The 14,651-nt window shown below is 29.8% G+C and overlaps 1 protein-coding gene across 1 annotated transcript in view; it reads right to left on the bottom strand.

The window, feature by feature from the left end:
- The window catches only part of Axud1 (AXIN1 up-regulated 1), a 38,613-nt gene extending 34,432 nt beyond the window's left edge, over window positions 1-4,181 (bottom strand). The window contains exon 1 of the mRNA XM_075356397.1: window positions 4,034-4,181. The gene's annotated coding sequence lies outside the window, so the exon portion shown is untranslated. The remainder of the gene's footprint in view (window positions 1-4,033) is intronic.
- Window positions 4,182-14,651: the final 10,470 nt, after the last annotated feature.

Raw genomic sequence — 14,651 nt, 5'->3', positions numbered from 1 at the left:
TCAAGTACAGTAGCCCTCTTAATTAAGGATGCAATTTTGTAAATTGTAGCCTAAGAATTCATTCATTTCCTTAACTTAACTTTTTCAAAAAGGTGTATTGCTGATCTTTTTGGTAAGTTTATTCAATGTATAATTATGTTCAAAAGCAGCACTATCTTATGTTAAAAGAGTTATAGGAAATAATTCCTAAAGTTCTGTTTAACAATATAAAAACTGAGGCAGATTTCCTAAAGTCAATGAATATATACTGTTCAACCTTACCTACTATCTGTCAAGTAATAATTTAATTAAGCTATAATTTTAATAACAGAATGAAAAAGTATACACAACTGTTACTAGTAACAACAGTGATGGAAAAAACAATATTTTTTTTAATGAAACAGGTACTGTAAAGCTAAGGTTAACATTTTACAAGAATACACTTGTAAGCAGAAGAAAATATACATACAAAAAAAATTATAATAAAAAAATAAAGAAATATTAATCATGTAAAAATAGAATAAATTTTTAATTTTTTATTGAGGACTATACTATTTATATGGTTATTACAAACAATTACTGCATGGAGATCAATTGTGGATACTTTCCGTAAGCCCTACATCACTTTCTATAACAGCATATTCACTCTTAAGAATAGCCATCCCTGTTAGTGTACAACAAAAAAGTGAAAAAGTTTTTTATTGCCCTCTTCACAGAGTCCATTGTACTACTTTGCCTATCAGTAGACAAAGTTTATATTAAAGCACGTAATATTCAACCTAAGTAATTTACACTACAGGACTGGGGCATACAATGAAAACTATTAGTTTTTTATGAAAGTAATGCTGGCTGATGAACTATCTAAAGTACTTCACAGCCAGAAAGAATGGAACAAGTAGCATAAAGCTAAAAAATAATTTATTTCTCTTTGAAAAGAAACAATGCATTACATGAATTGTATACACTCAGTAAGGAAATTTTTATATATTTATCTAAATCATAGTTGAAACAATTTCTCTCGCTTGTTAAGTTAAGTTAATGATTCAACTATTTCATCAAACTTCAATTAATTATACAAATCTGTTACCTCCTTTGTAAATTACGTAATCTATTTTACAATATACAACTACTTTAAAAGAATGTTGGCAATAAAGCAAGTTAACAATTTTGAAAACTTAACCACTTTCACATAGCAGGTAAATATGCTTCAATAAACTTTCAATATGCTTTCATAAACTGTAAACAATTTAGTATTCATAAATTTAAATTTGGTATCACTATTATATGAATTTTTTTATTATAGTCGTATCACATAAAACTACTAATTTTATCAATAATTATACGAATTAAATGGCTCTAACAGGAAGATTTAACAGAAAATAACTCCATGGATACATACTTAATATTTGTTACTAATATTAAACACACCATTTTACTAACACAATGAAAACTGAATTCCTAAAATCTACTGTGAAATTCCTACTTGAATCAATCAACCAGTTCCAAACCAAACTATATTTATGAAATATTCTGAAGACTTTGGAAAAGAAAAAAGATATTTTTTTCTTTTGTGAGGGGTCATTTTTTAGCATAATGTTACACTAAAACCGAAGATTCATATAGGATGCACATTAAAAGAAATTGTGTGGTAAATAATCCTTCTTGTTGCGCAACTACCTCTATCAAAACATTTAACCTAGTTATTATATAGCAACATATCTGTCCTATTTTGAAGATTACAACAATATTATCAAAATAAATAACTTCACTGACATTTTTTTATGTGAATGGTTCTCAAATTAATTGATTTCATTACTGAGGATAAATCATTATTTTAGATTTTTGTAATACCAAATTATAGAAAAATGAAATAGATAAATTATTTAGACATGTAAATTGCTAAAATAGTATAATATTGAAAACGTTAACGTACTTGCTGAGAAAACATTTTAAAACTTAATGTACAACAAAACCAATAAAGATAAAAATATTGTACACATTTGAAGAAGTGGTGGTAGGCAATCCTCAGACTACAATACTACTGCACTACTTCCATTTACATTAAGCTAAACTTTTGATGGTATTAACCCTCTTTTATATTCAATTTCAAAAGAAAACACAAATCTTTAAACTACACATTAAAAGTACTAAAATTAACGCATTAAAAAAAAACCAATTTATGTTTCACATTCCTTTTACTTCCAATAACAATCTAAGCTGTAAGTTTCTGGTAGCAAAGGTAAACTATTCCTTACCATTTATAAAAACTTCCTGTAACATCTTTTATAAATAAAAATGGTTTAGCTAATCTGTCTAATTAGATGGATGGTATAGAAATTTTAACCTAACCTTTTCTCAAGCCCTTATGTAATAATAATAATATGTCACTCATTAAATTAACAAGGGCTCTGAATCAATATTAAATGTCATTAGTTTTGTTTCTTATTGAAATATTACACTGTATGTACATTTTCTTTTAAAAGTCCTCAATTATGTAAAAGCACCAGGCTTTGAGTAAAAGGATTATATTAGTTTCACTACAATATAAAGCACAATTTATTAATTTTGAATACAATTTTGCATTTCATGGGTTCTTTTTGTTCTTTCAAATACAAAATTTCCTTCTTAAAATAAAAAAATCTATGAAACTAAAAAAATGGAACAACTACAATATCAGTTTTTAATAATCTTAAATTATAAAAAAGTTTGTCATAATCAATCAAATATAATTGATCACAATAAACCGATTTCTGATGGGTGATAATGTTTTGTAACAAAATGTTAGATGGTAGTGAATCTTTTTTTGTTTTTAAGTTCACAGCAGTTATAAAAACTTTAATTAAATGGTTAGAATTCAAAAGCATGGAATAAAATTAAATGAAAAATTGATAAATATTTTATGCAAAAATACAAACAGAAAGAAACACAGTTAACATTAAATAATGATAATGAACAAATTATATCATTGGGATGCACTTAGCAAATAAATTAATGTAAAGTAACAGCCATCATTAACAATCAAGATTTCTACAGGCAAAAATCATTCACTGTATGTAGTAACAGGAAAAACTTCAAGTAAAAGATTAATAAAAAAAATTCCATTATTTGTTTTGGAAAACTTCAATTTTATGTAATAGTTAATATGGAATAAAAAAAATTATCCAAACTATCATTATGATAGTTACTTAATTTCAAGAAAACGCTTAAAACATATTGTATCCACAAAAAAATATTTTATTTTAAATCACAAAAAAAATTACGAAGATACAGTAAGTCAATTTTTTTAACTACCTACACTGGGCAGTGCACAGAACATTCAGCAAACTACTAGTTACCACCAAAATGAAAATATTAAAATAAGAATAACAAATTAGCAACTTCGACGTTAACAAGGAATGAATAGAACCGTCCGTTACTAGCTAATAATAGTAATACATGTAAAGTAAAAAGTACGTTAAGTTTAACACGTTCACCTCGTAAACGAAACAAAAACCACAGAAAAAAAAATTTGTTAACAAACAAGGATCCACGTAAATTTTCATACCGGAAGGTAAATAAATAACGATCAAAAATTATTTTCACTTAAGTGACTATGAAAAACGATAACCAATAATCTAAACCGTCCCGCGATTCACTGTTTTACAAAAAGGAAGTATTTTTTAAATATATTTTTAAAATATCTATCATCAGTTTATTTTCGGGGTCCTTTTAGGGTAAAGCAAGTTTTTAAACATTGTTGTATGCAGAAATATTTTCTCTTAAATTCTAATTTCATTAAATAACATAAAGAGAAATTATGAATAAATACTTAAAATAAACCAGTCACTAAAATATTAATGAACACTGCACACAATCGTAAGGCTTCATTACTTCACTTGCTCTTTGATGTGTATATTACGTATAACCTACAGCCCTTCAGTTTGATAAGACGCTTCCATTAACGAACAAAAAGTAAAATAAATTAAACATTGAAAGTACTAATCGTAATTTATATTACACGTACCTTAACTGATAAACAGTAAAGAAATTAAATTTACTTGATACACAAACTCACCAAAAAGTGCAATTTTGAGCATCACAGTCAGCAAATAACCACCATCCTTGGGAAAGGAGCTCCAACTTCTGATGTGCACTGTTGCTTCTATTCTACACAGACTGGGAGAGGTCTGGCAACAGTGCAAAGAATGTCTTGCGCGGGCCGATTCTAGCCTCGAACGGGGTGCCTGGAAATGTTGTATCTATTGAATGTCATGTAAATTTTGTCTTTTTTTTAAAAAAAAAACAACAAAGGTTTAATTATTTTATCCTACATAGAATACACTTACAACATTTGCAAGTGTGTTTATGTACTTAAAAATTAATAACATGAACAGTGCAAAAAAAAAAATGGTAATGTATTAAAAATGTTAATTTAATTTATGCTAAAAGTTTCATCTATTGCTTTCTCAATAAAATGAAAATTCTTCCGATGACTAAAATAAAAAAAATAAAATATATATATATATAATTATCTATTACGTAATTTTAAAAAATGAAGTGTGTAATATAGAATATGAAGTTAATTAAAAAAATTGTTAGGAAGGAGTAAGAATTACTTATTAATAAATAAACTAAAGCAGCAATAAGAAAAAAAAAAATTAAGCCTGAGTCGTCAATGATTTTTTTTTGTACTGAATTTAATTTTTCATCACCATAGACTGGTTTGAAGCAGTTCTCTGTTTGTTAGTTCCCTTTTCAACTCTAATTTGGAGATATTAATCTCATATAACGTCATCAATTACTGCCACACATTTTAATCAAATTAGCATCAGTATTAGCTATCATAATTCTTCATTTATTCTCTAATTTTTACCTTGCCTAACAGTATGGTTACTTGACACTTCTTTCAAGAGAAGTATTAATTAAATTAACCTTCAATGGCTCAAGATGTCGTTTCTAGTTAAGATAATTTAAATTATCTAATATCTGAATAGTTAGGTGCGATATTTTTTGGTCCTTACACCTCAGAAGTAACATAGAGTGGATGGCGGCGGCTCGGAGGAGAGCTCCTCATTATTAGCGTAACTTTGTAATAAAGCTAGTAAAAATTTTGTCGTAATTATGTAGTCTATTTCTTGGTTTTAGGCATCCGATAATTTTGCACGATGGATCAATTTTTAAAACAATACTTATGGAATATTAAGATGATGCTTCTATCCTACATTTTCATAATGAGTACCCACATCCAGAGTAATATTACGTGGTGTACAAGTTTTATTTACTTTTTCAAAACGATTAGTATATTGTTGATGTAATCAAAATTACTCTTTAAAATCGGTCATAGCACGTTAAATGGCTACCACTTTCACAAAGTCCTCTAGTAGTGATAAATTTAGGTTGTATTCTTCCACTTCTAAGAGAAACAAAAATAATATTTGCGATTTGTTGTGAATGCGGCCCATTTTAATATTGCTCAACCGCATAGCTGTAGAAGATTCTACATGAGCAGTTTATTTGCATAGATTACAATACATGTAAAAATAGAATTAAAAAAACAAAAACGCAAAAAATAGAACATTGAAATAAAATTGTAAAAAATGTTTTCCTTAATACTTTGGGTGTAACAAATTTCAGAAAGGGTAGGACCGCTTGGCCTAATCTACAGCCTGTGTTCTTGGTTCACATTATTATTACTACTACCCATCACATTACTTGAGAAAATAATTAAAAACTACATTTGTTTCATGATTCATAGGTTACAAAAAATTAGTTTGAATCCCTTTATCAGCCCAGCTAACAATTTACCTATTAAAAGGAAATAAGTCGGGGGTTAAATATAAATATTAAAAAATTTATATTGTTGATTTGACAAATTCTACAGGAACAAACTTTAACAATAAAGAAAAAAAACCACCGCCGAAAACCGGTCCCAAGTGCGGAAAATGCGGAGGGAGAGGAGAAACATTCTGGATCCTTTTGATTCCGGATTGCATAGTACCTTTGCCTATGTTTTAGGTGACAAATGGTCAACTGTCTAAGTGGCAGAAGAATAAGTTTTCTTTAAAGGTGAAGAGCGTGGAGGTAAGTAGGTGACGAGTCTCCAAATGAAACCTAGAGAAGGTTCGAATCCTTCAAGTGAAATAATCCCACCAGCGCACCGGTCTTATCCGGCGTAGCGCCCCCCTGCAAACCTGCTTTTTCTAGCAAGTTCATAAACAGCCTCGAAAATAGTATAGAACTTATTAAAAGTTAAAATAATCAGAATGCTAAAAACAAACCAAAGAAGTTTGTAGTTATGTATAAACTAAATTTAATGATATGGAATGTTAGGCGATTTTTGACTAAAGAATTTGAATTAACTAATAATATACTTAATAGAAATTAAAAAAAAAAACAGAAACAAAGAAAAGCTTAAGAGGAACACCGTATTTGGAGGATTATTGCACAATTTATTTATTTATAGCGGGCTTGTTCCATGAAACCATCGAGAAAGTGCTAGAGTAACATTCCTGATGAATGAGATATGTTAGAAGAAAATGTCTGAAACACTTATAGAAATGAAGAAATAATAAAAGTTACATCTAGAATAGCTAGAGGTTACCTGAAAGTGACATGAATTTACACTCCTGAAGAAGGAAGAAAGGAAAAACGTGTGCTTTTTATGATAAACTGCTGAAATAAAATTAAAAAGACATAGCACATTGTAATTGCTGAAGATTTAAATGCGAGGGTCGGAGTGTACAGACCTCGAATGTTGTAGGGATATTTGGAGAAATAACGGTTAATCAAAATGTACTTAAGTCAGGTCAGTTTGCTTTTCTTTAAAAACTTCATCGATACTTCTTTCAGAAATAAGACATCCATACGTTTACCTGAATGCGAGGTTCTTAATATCTGCAATTTGTTATACGTTGGTTAATGAAAAAATGAAGAATTAAGAATAGGATTTAAGTGTTTAAAAAGAAATGAGGATTGTAATTATTTATTTACGGATAAGTTGATGATTTTAACGAGGTGGATAAAATGACACAACCGGGCCAAGGGCATAAAGATGATGATATTTTTAAACTTCATGATACGCCAACTTTACTAGAACAGATTATCTTAAAAGTTAACCTCAATTCCGACAGTTGACAACAAAGACATAGAATATTATTATCAAATTATGTATTGAAACTATACCATTCGAAGGTCTAGAAGAGAAAAGTAAAACAAGACAGAAGGTTTGAAAGCGTGAACGTTTGAAACTGAAAAAGCCATCATAGAAAAGAGAAAACCTTATCTTGAGTTCCTTCGAAGAGGAATACTGGAATCTTGGGATGATTATAAATTAAAAAGAAAATAGCGCAAAAAATGTTAATCGAGCTCATTAGGATTCATGGGAAAAGTTCGTGAGCGTGGTAGAGAATTATGTTCATATAGACAATTATATAGGCTTACAAGGTGTTACACTATTGAAAAAAGAAAAAAGCACTGATTTTCTGAATGTTTTAGCTGATACAGAATAGAATAAATATTCAAAGATGTACAAACTCAAGACGTACAAAGTGGTGCTCATTACATCATACGTACAAAGACATATGGTGTATTGCGCAAGCTGCAGTCTGTTATTTTGATAAGATTTATCATGGTAGTTCCGTTAATTGGATAACACTGGATAAATTTGACAGCGACCTGAAAAGTACAAAGAACAGAAAAGCTAACAGGATCGGATGGCATTAATGCAGAATTGTTTAAGTATGGTGGATTACTTCTGAAGCTAAGGCTACTGATCATATTAATGAATGTTGAAAAAAAATTACGATTCCTGACCAGTGAAATTCTGGTAGTTGTTTCTCTTTTTAAGAAAGGTAATAATGATTGTAAAAACTATGTGATATTAATCTTTTGAATATAGGATATCAATTTATTCAAGAATAATGTATAGCCGTTTGAAGGTCATCATACTAATCCTATAACCAGACCAATCCTACAAGTTCGTCAATCGTGTTCAATATTTTCGTAATTAAAAGAATAATCGAAAAGGGGAGGAATTTAATCAAGAAACATATAAATTGCCTTCATAGGTGGAGAAAAGGCTATTGGTAGAATTGACCGCAGTATTCTTTGGTAAATTTGAGTATACATTTAAGATATAGTGATGTCCACCTCATCTAATTAAGATAATTTCAATTATTTACGAGTATTCACTAAAGGAGGTATGTGATAATTATAAATACGGAATGTTTAAAAAAGTTTATTAATCAAGGTGTAATACGAGAATGATTTATCAACTTCATTATTTAATATTTATATTGACTATATTTTCAAGATTTGGAAATAAAATTATAACGTTTAGGGGTAAATATCATGTTCCTCAAAGATCGTACTTAATAACGTAGTCTTATAGCAAAAGACTGAGTTTCATATTTAGGGTGTGATATTAGATTTTGATATGGGTTAAAATCTAATTAAAATAGAAATAAATTTCAAATGATTTGTGGTATCATTAGAAGATTTAGTTGTAAATCAAAAATAGATACATTTTGTATATTAATATGTGCAGTGGGACCCAAGCGTAAAGATGATATTTTTGAGAGTTATGGGCTGCTCGTGATTGATCATTTACGCAATGCAGATAAATTTACTGATTTAAATACCTACAGCTTGAGTAAGAGAACCACAATCGGTGTCGGCAACTTTTGGAAGAATGTCAACTGAAACTCCACAAGATAAAAGTCAATTTGACGACCTCGCAGATGGTAGCAGTATTATTAATGACAAATACTTGTTTAAAATCGGTATAGACTTAAAATATTATCGTACTACACTAATATTTTATGTTTAAATTCATTCTCATTATTAAGTATTTCAGCCTCAAATATTGATACCTAGTTAAGAAAATTTGGTTTGTAAGCTTGAAACAGACGCAAGCCTAATCCCAAGATGTAATGAAAAGAAGAAAAAAGAGATATCCTCATCAATTATCAAACTTCTAATTTTTTTCATTTTTATTTTCTTTAAAATATTTCACAATTTAAAAAAAAAATTATTAAATCCCGGAAATTAGTACCATTCAAATAAGGTGAAAAACTTGAGCTGTACTTGAAAATCCAACCACAATATATTTCATAAACTGTAATAGACTAGTTTGAGCCTATAATTTTGTCAATTTTATTGAAATATTTTTAACAATGCACTAACAATATTTTCCTTCTATTAAATAATTTTATGGGTTATGTTCCAAAATAACAAAATAAAACCGTTCTTGTAGTTTTTGAAAGAAAATAGTTTTAAATTACTTTTTTTTAATCCAGTCAATTGAACAACATATTCCTTAAGTCCATTCTGCTTAAAAGTTTGGAAGTAAAATATACAAACACTACATTGAGTTATAGCTGGGCTACGTCATTGAGTTCGTTAAAAATCCTTAGCGCAGTACATCCCGATAATGGCGCTTTCTCTTTCTTGATAATAACCAAAATCGATAACAGGAATACCACTTTATCAAGATTTTTAATAAAATGAATAATTATTAAATAAATAATAAATTTTACAATAATTATTTAATTTAAAATTATTTTATCCTAAATTTTATTTTTGATTTATAAAACCCGAATTTGTAGTAGAAAAATGTGGTTTATTAGAATATAGCTTCTTAACTGTAAAACTCTACCTAGAAAAAAATAAAATGTATTTGTTTTTCCTAAGAAGAATGTATTCTTTTTAAATCACTTATTTTATCCATAAATTTTTAGATTAAAAAAATAAATTAGTAGTGTAACATTTTTAATGTTAGAGATTTAATTTAACTTCAACACTTTTACGATCTGCAGTCTTATTAGGGAAATATGTTAACTTAATACCTTGTTTATCACTTTTTAAACTAAAATAATTTTTTTTTTTTTTTTAAATTCTGTCATCAGTTTTTAAAATTTTTCCTTGTTAATAAACAGTGGAATTTAAATTTTAATTACTATTCCCAGCTTATTTACTATACTAATATTAACAATACACGGCTTGATACATATAAAAATGTAGATTAAAAAACTACATTCTACTACTTGATAAAATTATTGATATTACGAGTTAAACAAGAAAATTTAACATGAAACAGAACTTAAAGGGGATAAAGAAATATAAGTTAGGAAATATTAGCTTATTTACAAGCAAAATAAAATAATATATATAATAAATAATATAATAAGCGTGCAATATATAAATTTAAAGAAATACGACTAGTTTAGAATAATCATACATAGCCGAAATGTGTATACAATATGTCGATTATCTTTTTTTTTTAATATTGGTGACGGCATGGTCTATTGGGAAACAGACCAATCAAAGTCTTTCAGCCACGTTTGGATGGAAGTTTTATTCGCTCAACTTTGCTGAAATGGTTTGTTTAAACAACTTCCAAATATAAATGAAATAAATTGTAATATTCCTGTCAAATCTTCGGATGAGCAACGTTTCTTGTAACCTGTTCTTGATGCGTAGAACTTGTACAAATTATCAAGTTCGGAAATGTTTGACTTGAGTTCAGCTAAATTAACGAGAAACAAACTCTTGTCTTTTAAGAGCCAGGAAAAACAAAAATTGAATAAACTCCACCAATCTCTTCAACGTGTGTTAAAAACTGCTGTTACATCCAACTGTAGGCCAACCGCTTAGTCAAGAGATTTGGAATCTAAGTAGGCTACGTTTTAAAGTTTTATTTGCCAAGCATGTAGGCAAAATGGTTTTACTTTTACAGGTTTTTTCTAAAGTATATTCTAGCTAGTATGTAAGGTATGAAGCAAGAATGAAAATTTCAAGTGTGGTGACAAGAAGGATCGGTTTTAGTTTCGACTTATATTAACAGTTCTTATTTGTAAGTTACATATGCATTCTAGTAACATAAAAAGAGTAATAAAATAAAAAAGTTAAAAATTACTGCACACGACTTCCTTCTACGAAGAACAATCTAATCACCAAGTATATATTTATTAATAAAATCCTCGATACTTGAACCGTATTACTATTATACTATTAGATTTTCAGCTAAGGGTAGATAAATTAATACATATCTCTGAAGGAGAATAGATAAAATAGGTTCTACTTTCCAAATTGAAGGTGGTCTGATTCTACTTTAGTTCTATGCCGATGAGTTTGTAAACTTTTTTATTTCAACCTGAGCAATTTTAAAAAACTGAACTTTCATTAATCAACCTTATGTATAAAAAAAATGAAATCATAAATTGAAGAAAAACAAAAGAAAATTATTATTTACTGGCTACGTTTTAGCTTACTCGACCTCACACAGTTACTATATAATCAATAACTAATCTATTTCTATCATCCTCATCCAGTTTTGACGACGTTTTTGGAATGAATTTGAAAATTAAAATTTGTAATATTTTCCTATTGATAAACTACAAAAATATATAACTGTATTAAAGAAAACAATTTGCGGATCAAGTGAAATCTGTAAATACAGAATTTTTCAAATATTTTGCTAATACGGCTGATGTTCGGTTACTCTTCCAAGAAAATTACTCCTCGGCACTTAAAACAGCAGATGAAAAAAGTAGCTGGGTCATGCATTTATTATGAGTATTAAGTAGTGATTACAATACTATTTTGCCTGCAATTCATGTAGCATTTTAAGTTTAAGAGTATTTCTATTTTAAATTTCACATAATCTCTGCCGTAACAACGGTTATTTGTATTTAATTATTGTACAAATTTTCTTTTTGAGCATCTTTTTTTTTAATAAGAAAACCGATAATTACTAAAACACTAATTTACTTACTTATATAACTAACTGTCGATATTTAAAAAAACAGTCGGTTAAAGAAGGTTAAAAATAGATGAAAATCAAAATGTAATTTTTCTTCTGTATTTTGAAGATAAATTTGAATAATTAAATGAAATAATATAGATTAGTTTAAAAAAGAATGGGGAATAAAATAAGACTTCGTATGAATTTTATTTTTAACCTTACCATGAAGCGAATTATTAAGTTAACCTTATTAGAAAATACGCAAATCTTTGAAAAGTTACAGATATTATAAAATGAGAGCATTTTATTATCGTGCACATCATGATACTGTATTTTATAATTCTACTACGGACTATAATACAGAGATACTCATATTTGATTGATTTATGGAATATAGTTATGCACAACTGGTGGTAATGTCTTACAATAAGTGTTTAAATGTCCACCATTTTCCTGAAAGCAGGTCCGAACCCTTCGCACCGTATTTTTTTAGATAAATTACATTAGCCCTGATGTTCTACGAAGGGTATCAAGAAATATGGTACGAAAGCTTCAGGTAAGTGGTGGACATTTCTAACACTTACTGTAAGATATTACCAGCTGTTCATAACTACATTCCATAAATCGAATCAAATCAAATCAAATCAAATCAAATCAAATGTGAGTATCTGTATTATTGTCCATAATGGAATTATAGTGTATAGTATCATGATGTTCACGATAAAATGGTGTCACAGTACAATTGATAAGTGGAAATAAGATTTAAATATCAGATGGATAATTTAAAAAAAAAATATTAAGAAACCGGGGATGAATTTTAGAGTTTAACTTTTTTTTTGTTGAAGTTTGTTTAATTTGGGAAAATTAAAAACATCTGAAATTTCATACAGATGTTTGGGTTTTTTGAGTAAAGATTTTAGAACTTAAGAAATTGCTCAGTCTGATGAAATGAAGATAAAAAATATGCGTTTATTCAGATTGGACAAATATGTATGTGTGGGTGAAAAAATAAGTAACCACTACTAATCGTATATTTCAGAATATTTTTATTAACACAAATATGACTGTTGTTAAAAAACTACTTTTACAGCACCGGAGTTGCTCGGAGCTTCACAGATATAACTGACCGAATTATCTCTTTCAAGAGATAAGTTTCAACTTGCTTCTTTAAATATTTCTTTAAGTCTTTAACTTGCAGAAGACTTAAAAAAAAATTTCAAAATTTTAAGAATTTTAGTACCAAAGTTCGAAGAGTTACTCGAGATCCATTTAAGAAAAAGAAGGAAATTTTAATGAGGAATCCTGTATCTTGTTACGGTCAGGTATCTGTAAGTTTGTGATTTTGTGGGCTAGATCAAAATTTGAATGATCTTTTTCTTCATTTCAAATATTTAATCAAAGTACACAATATTATTTCGATGTTCCTACCTTAAATTTCTATTGACATTGATGAAGTTCTGAAATTATCATAAAGGGATAGGTTAAAATTATTTATAAATAATTCATTTATTCATTACTATCTGATATAGGTTTCATGCAAAAAAAGTTTTGTTATCGTATAATTTTAAAACTAAATAAGTATAGTAAAGGAAACAACCTTCATTAAATTTCACATTAAATGATAACTTTATAATTATTTTTAAAGTTATTAATTGGTTGTAGTGGTTGTTACATACGTATTATTGAATTTGTAAATTTTATATTTTTCCTCTAAAAAAATTGACAGTGATTCTAAAGAAAACTGATTTATTTTGAAATTTAATATTTAGTGATACTGTAAAAAAAATTGTAAAGTTAAAGATATATTCTCGATAATCAGCTATCTTTTTGTCCACCCTACACCCCTGGACTGGACATGTACAATTAAGTAAAGCGCAGCCCAGGGAAGTGTCCTTCAAGGGACACTCCCTACCCACCGGCAGTAAATCCGGCACGGCAGTTCGGCTCCCCCGGTCGGATCTTTTGATCTTTATTTTGCCTGCCATAATCCCAGGGAGGGGGTAACCAGGCCCGAGTATGTCGTTCCCGGGCCCCCTCCCAGAGGCTGGGTTTCAGTCTTAACAATTGCCTGCCTCTAACCGCCGCACGAGGGGACCGGGCCCGACCATGTCGTTCCCGGGCGCCGCACGACGGCCGGGTCTCGATCTTAATTTTATCCCTGACCTACGCTAGGTCCGGAGACCCCATCCGTTCATCGGAACCGGTGTACCTAAGCATACCGGCCCTCAAGATGGGGCTGTCTTCCCTTCCCTACACTAAAGTCCACGGGTCACCCTTCAGCATCCTTAGCACGTAACACGGTCATAGCATACGTGTCGAAGGCCCTCCAGTTTTCTTCTGAGTACAACATGGAGGACACCAGGTTTTCGGATCTTAATCTACCGATGCCTGCTTGGGTTCGCCAAAGATGCCATTCTGCATACATAAATATGGCGTACTCCGCTGTGTCCTCTCTGTCGCAAAACATGCAGCACGGAGAGTCCTTTCTGCCAAATCGATTGAGGTAAGGCTCAAACGTTCCATGGCCGGAGAGTATTTGCGACATATAACAATTTTTATCACAATGTTTCTTTTTCTTTCACATGTCTGAGTCCGTGATTAATCTCCTTGTCCAGGCTGCATCATTTCCATTCATTCATCTTTCACGCCATGTCGCCATTACATTAGTCTCGGCCTCACTCTTCCCTATACCATCGTAACAAAGCTCTGGCACTCTAACTTGCAGGTCAATTGGAAAAACTGACACCAGCACACACACCACACTGTACGACATAGTTCTATAACCCGCTGTGACACCCAACAACTTTCGCCTGTGGACCCTCTTTAGACGTGCCCGGTTTCTCATGACCCTCACTGCTCCACCCCAAACTGGGGCGGCATATAACAACGCTGAAGTTATTCCTGACATGATTGATCGACGTTTGGATGCCCTTAGGATCGACTGAGTAGT

This window comes from Lycorma delicatula, chromosome 2 (assembly GCF_047948215.1).
Source record: "Lycorma delicatula isolate Av1 chromosome 2, ASM4794821v1, whole genome shotgun sequence".
NCBI classification, from domain to species: Eukaryota; Metazoa; Arthropoda; class Insecta; order Hemiptera; family Fulgoridae; genus Lycorma; species Lycorma delicatula.
This window is presented reverse-complemented; position numbering and strand designations above follow the sequence as displayed.